This window comes from Nomascus leucogenys, chromosome 4 (genome assembly GCF_006542625.1).
Source record: "Nomascus leucogenys isolate Asia chromosome 4, Asia_NLE_v1, whole genome shotgun sequence".
NCBI lineage: Eukaryota > Metazoa > Chordata > Mammalia > Primates > Hylobatidae > Nomascus > Nomascus leucogenys.
In genome coordinates this window covers 22,157,450-22,164,277 of record NC_044384.1, presented here as the reverse complement: position 1 = coordinate 22,164,277, position 6,828 = coordinate 22,157,450, and positions in this window count along the sequence as shown.

Here is a 6,828-nt window from a genome sequence, read left to right as displayed (position 1 = left end):
CGCTGAATAGCCCCCTGGCAAGTCAGCCCCAGCCCCAGCTGTGCTCTTTACCATTACACAGCTTCTAAGAACAGAAGGCCTTTTGCCCAGTGGAACCCAGTTCCTTACTCTTAGTAAGATTTGGCAATTGAGCCAAGACATATTCTAGCCTGAGTCAAATATCTAGATTGACAAATTGTCCAAGTCAAGTGTGTGTTGGGGAAAGATTCTTCACTTCAGTGAAGGTTTCTTATAGATCCCTAACCCTCCCAAACACGTGTTCAATGCAATTAGATTTTTAAAACTTCCATGATATGGTTAGGGTTTGGTCGCCTCCCAAATCTCACCTTGAATTGTAATCCCCATAATCCCCACAGTCCCCATGTGTCAAGGGAGAGACCAGGTGAAGGTAATTGAATCATGGGGGGCAGTTTCCCCCACGCTGTTCTCGTGATAGTGAATGAGCCGTCATTCACTATCACATGAATGGCCAGAGATGACCTGCTTGGGAGCTCAGGCTACCTCAGGCCACACCTGGCTACACTCCAGGCTGAAGAAACTGATAAGTTCCAAGCACACGGAGGAACCTGCCCAAGCACGAGAGTCAGGAGCTCTGCCTTACATATGTCATATTTTTTCTATCTAGTCCATATTTAATAAACCCAATTTTTTAAAAAAGTAATTGAGTCTCAATCCTCAGAAGCAAATCTTGGAAATATGGAAATATTTGAAGATGCCTCCAAAGCAGATAAAAGGAAAATAGAGGGTTTCAAAAATAGCAGCTTATGCAAGATTTTTGATAAAATGAAATCCCCATAATATAAAATTCCCCATAATATAAAATTCCAGAATACATAGTAAGACCTCTGACAAGGAATAGAGTCAGACACTGCTTCCACCTATGAATCATGCCAAGAAATAACTACCTCTCATTGGGTGTTGAAAAATCCTTGTAAATATATAGTTTGGAAGAAATATAAAAGTCTTACTTTCCTCTGATTTCAGAATACAGACTCTTCCTCCATCCTCTGACTCCCACAAACTTCGGGTGCACACACATGCAAGTGTGCTCACACACGCATGCGCACACATACACACACACACACACACACACACACACACACACACACACAAAATGAACCAAGAAAGGAAGGAAAAGAGATCAGGAATGAGAGAGCCCACTAATGGATTGGCTTAAATATAGAAAAACATCCCATCACTGTTCTAGAAAATAATCAATCGAGCACTTAATTTTAAACATAAAAGTAATCTGCCAGGAGACTGTTAATAGATAACCAAATAAATTAACAGTTGTAGGTGGGATTTGAAACCACGTCAGATTTCCCACCAAGCTCCAGGCCCTACGCATACAAAGGGCCTCACCAGCTCGGGCACTTGATCTCACACTGTTTCAAAGTCGGAGATCTCCTTTTAGCCAATATGCCTTCTCAGCGGGCTTGTCACTTCAGGGGATTTTTCTTTGTGCGTCTTCCATAAATTTTATAACACCACTACTTTAAAATATTGATGGGCAACTTGGCCTTGGCCCAGGCCCACAGTGGGTTAGCATGGACATGAAAACCTTCAGGAGGGCAGAAACAGGAAGAACACATTCCCCGCTGCCTTTTCATAAGGGACAATTGTGTAAGTGCGGTGGTTACCTGAGCTGGAGACCTGCCCAGCTTTGATGGATGGCTCTCCCCTCTGGGAGGCTGCTGAGAGCTGTTTGGGGACAGGAGGGCACTCAGGACACACACAGGCAATACTGAGGTACCTGTAGACCCGCAAAGGGTAAGTAAAATCCACACATAATCCACCAAGTTGTTCTAACCTGAAACTCAACTTTCTTAACACTCAGACTTTTTGCAAAATTATTGATAAATAAGAAAAAATGGCTTTGTCATCTGTCTCTTCTTCCTATGCCCATCAATCCCATTCTTCCTATAACCCTATCAAGGCAAGTGACCAAAAGTAAATGGTAACAAGGAACAGAAAGAGCAGGATAGGCCAGGTGTGGTGGCTTACGCTTGTAATCTGAGCACTTTGGGAAGCTGAGGTGGGAGGATCTCTTGAGCCCAGGAGTTTGAGTCTAGTCTGGGCAACATAGGGAGACATCATCTCTACAGATTCACACACACAGAATTAGCTGGCCATGGTGGTGCATCTGTAGTCCCAGTGATATGGCTTGGATTTATGTCCCTACCCAAATCTCGTGTAGAATTGGAGGAGGGGCCTGCTGGAAGGCAATTGGATAATGGGGGCAGATTTAACCTTGGTGATCTCGTGATAGTGAGTCCTCACAAGATCTGATGGTTTAAAAGTATATGGCACTTCTCTCTCATTCTCTCTCTCTCTCCTGCCACCACGTGAAGAAGGTCTTTGCTTCTCCTTTGCCTTCTGCTGTGACTGTAAGTTTCCTGAGGCCTTCCAGTCATGCTTCCTGTTAAGCCTGCAGAAACTGCAAGTCAATTAAACTTCTTTTCTTCAAAAATTACCCAGTCTCAAGTAGTTCTGTATAGCAGTGTGAAAACAGACTTATACACCCAGCTCCTTGGGAAGCTGAGGCAGGAGGATCACTTAAGCCCAGGAGGTCAAGCCTGCAGAGAGCCAGGACTGTGCCACTGCATTCCAGCCTGAGTGACAGAGCAAGACCTTGTCTCAAAAAACAAAAGCCAAACAGGACAAGAGAACTGATACCCTAGATTCCTGCCGTCACACTCTCTTCATAATACTCTCAGAAAAAAACTATAACACCACTAAGAACAATACAGCAATAGTGTGCTAACCAAATTAATACAAGTTAATAATCACTACCATTTATTGGGCCTTCAACACACATACACACACTCATGCACACACACATATCTCAGGCACTGCACTGTACTAAACACATTACATATGCGATCTCATTTCATCCTTTAAAACAAAATCTGCAAGAATAGCCTTTGATTCAGACAACACACTTCCAACAACTTTCCCTATGGAAATGATCGAGGATATGTCCAAAGATTTTGTCTATAAGGATATTTGTCAAAATCATTGCTTAGTAATATGTCATGACAAATAAGACATGTCCATGAGATGTTAAATGAGCAATACAGAGTATAGAAGAAACATATGAGTATTTTTATAATTTTAAAGTATGCATAAAATATGTGGGGTTAGTTTCATCAAAGTGTCATAAGATCATGGATAATTACCCTTTTTCATGTATCTTACTTTCTACATTTTAAAATAATTTTTAGTAAGAAAAATATATTTTAAAATTATGACCTAGGTACTATGTCCAAATATTCATAGATGTTAATGAATAATAGCCCACTACAGATACAAAGCCCTTTCTAGTCTACACTCTGGTTTTACACGTTGTCTCATATGATTCTCACACCATCTTTTCAGGTGGGCAGAGCAGATGTCTTACAGTGCTAAAGATTTTTAAACATACAAAAAATAATTAAAAGGCTGGGTGCAGTGGCTCATGCCTGTAATCCCAGCACTTTGGGAGACAGAGACAGGAGGATCACTTGAGGCCAGGTGTTCGAGACCAGCCTGGGTAACATAGCGAGACCCCATCTCTAAAAAAAAAAAATTTAAAAATTAGCCTGGTGTGGTGGCATGCACCTGTAGTCCCAGCAACTCAGGAAACTGAAGCAGGAGGAGCCCAAGAGTTTGAGGCTGCAGTGAGTTAAGTTATGATGGCGCCACTGCACACCAGCCTGGGCAACAAAAGGAGACCCCATCTGTTTAAAAAAAAAAAAAAAGAGAGAAAGAGAGTAATACATCGAACCAAGAGCCTTTCCCTGTCACCCACAGGCAGGCACACTCAGGCCGCTCTGAAGAGAGGCTGCCCTTGGCTGTGGTCCACAGGGTGTCTGCTCCAGGCTCCCAATGTCCATTGTGGGGGTGCTCCAACTGCCATGAAAATAATCCGACTTATCACTCCTTGGGCTCCCCATGCTCCAATTACTTCTTAGGTTCTGTAGGATTCTGCTCTGTTTAGGACAGGAAGGGAGCAAGGTGGGGGAACATTCCAGAATACATAGTGAGTAAGACCTCTGACAAGTAATAGAGTCAGCAATGTGCAGGAGCTGGCTCGTGCTGGCTCAGGAAAGCCAATTTTAACAACTCCTCCCAACTCTATGATCAGTAATGTCACGTTGGTAGTTTGGAGCCAGCAGAGTGGTAGTATTTACACCATGGAAATCAGCAAATGCTACAAATCAGGGTTCCTTTTTCTCCCAGAGAGCCCGTTGTTAAACATTTATCAGCACACCACTGGATGCAGTCTCAGAAAGAAAAATTCGTATATTCAAATGAAGGTCAATCCCTCCAGACCCCTGCTTTAATTAAGCAGGACTACAGCTGCACAGACTAAGCAGGCTGTGAACGTTGTTTTAAAATAACATATTATTCAGAAAACTGTTTTATGTATTTACCAACCTTGCCAATCTGCCCACTCTCCATCCCTCCTTGAAGTCACTTAAGTTTGTTTCCTTTTGCTGTGTTTCCCCCAGAGTCGAAGAAAGCCCACCTAATACAGTTCTCTTGTTTATAAACTTGGTGGACCCAAACAATGTTTGAAACAGACAGCCCAGCTCTGAACAGGGACAGAAGAACGTCCTGCTCACCATGGCAGTGCCCACGTCTGTGTCAGACGACCCAGTCTTGCCCCGAAGTCAGACTTCGCTGAGCCAAAAGGCTTGATAACGTGTTTGCCCCTGTCCTCCGGCTTCCCAGTCGTTGGGCCGTCTTCACTGGTGCTTCCTGAACAACCTCCACGCTGCACTTTAAGACGACTCAGCTGGGAGTGAAACATGATCAGGAGATAATTTGGCCCAGATGGCTCTAATGCAGGCAGGAGCATTTGGCTCTGCATATCCTTAGTCTAGGGAAACCCATTTAAATTTTTTTGAGAAGGGAATGTAACCAAACAGCCACATACCCTCAAAATGCTACCTCATGTTATACAGCTGCAATGAGATGTCTGATCACGCTCCTGGAGAGACATTCAGCTCTTAGGAAGGTAAAGCCAGGCCAGCCTTTGCTGCTGGATACCACCACCGCTCAGCTCGGTACTTGGCCTTTGGGGGATTCAGAAGGGATCAGGCATAAAACCTTGAATATATTCCTAGCTACTGAGGATCAAGGGATTGCAGCAAAGGGTAATACCGCAACTGGAAACAGGAGAAAGCATTGCAGAAACAGAGTGAACCAGGAGTTCAGAAGAGGCCCAGGGAGAGGCTTGGGGGACCCAAAAAGGTGAAGTGGCTGCACAGAGCAGCTGTCTTTATTTCTGTCAAGCTCTGAGGCATAGGAAGGGGTTAGAATTCACTATTTGACACAGTTTTTCTTTTCTGTCATGCAATTGACAGGAGAAAGATACAAATAAAAGAAGCTGCTTGTCTGCAGAGTGTAGCTTCGGGAAAAGATTGCTTTGCTTCAGGAAAAATAGGACCCATGCAACCCGAGGCTCTAGAGTATGATGGGGACACGTTGGTGAGAGTCTCACCAGTGTTAGTGAAAAGGTCGGCTGCCTTCAGGAGCCAGCTGGAACTCTACAGCTCTGCACACAGGGTTCCGTCTCATTCTCTCCAGTGTAGTCATGGATACTATAAGGTGGAGCCCTCCCAGAGGAACGGACGGGAAGAGACCACTTTGTTCCCCACTGTCTGATCTTCAGAATGAGCAATTCATGCTCCCCTGAAGTGGGTGCTTACCCACTGCTGCGCTGGTTTTCCCTGTGACAAGTTTTCAGGGCCAGATAAGACGACAAGTAAAACAAAACGTACTTTTCAGACAGACCTTTGTCATCGGAAAGTTTTTGTCTCTTTTAGCCCTCTGGCTGGAACTGTTAATTGGGAATCACTTTCCATGGATTCTGTTAGTACTACAGGCCCATGGGTTTTTGGTGGAGACAAATGGAATCTTACTAAAAAGACTTATACCCCCTAGTCACTGTGGGGGTAACTTTTGCTCCACATAGGCCGTGATTATAGAGACAGCTGCCTCTATCATGAATGCAGAGAATAATACAAGTATGCAATCCATAGATATCATTTCCATCGTCCCAGAAAAGTTCCCTTTTAGGCAGCAGTGTGCTGGTAAATGGTGACTAACCAGCAATCTGAAAAACAGTCTATGCATATAATGTATGTGTGAGAGTATGTTTACTATAAATTTTACTAATCTAAAAGATGTGGAACACACAATTTACAAATAATAATAAAATACACAATACACTTTCCTATAAATTCCATATAGCCAATTCATTCTCAGAGAGTGCTTTTGTTGATTTTTACCAAGCTCTTGTATCTGCAGCCACTTGCAATTGATCAACAACTACAGTTCACACATATCGACGTTTTGTTTACATTAATGAGCAATGCAAATATGAAACAACTTCTTTGTATGCCGATACTTCACTTGGATAAGTTGAATAATAGTTTTCAAATAATGGAAGACTATTCAAGTGTTCAAGTGTTTGTGAATATCACAATGTAATGGCTACAGAAACAACTTATGTACTGTGTTATGAACACTTCTCCCATCACTTTCTTAAGTCTAATCAACAACAAAAACATAGGGTGAAATAATTAGAAAGTAATGAATTTAGAATGTTACCTTTGTTTTTAATATAACTTAATTTGAAAGATATTATTTTAATGATTGTTAACTTGAAATTTTAACAATTGGTTCACAAGCCAACATGCCATGTGCCTGTGCAATCAATTCCAGGCCATATATACACTTTTTTTTAAATAAGGAAAAGGTAAAAATACAGAATACTACATGGATTATCAAGGTTAAATCTATTCTTTCTTAACATGACAGGAAAGTAAAGCTTTGACC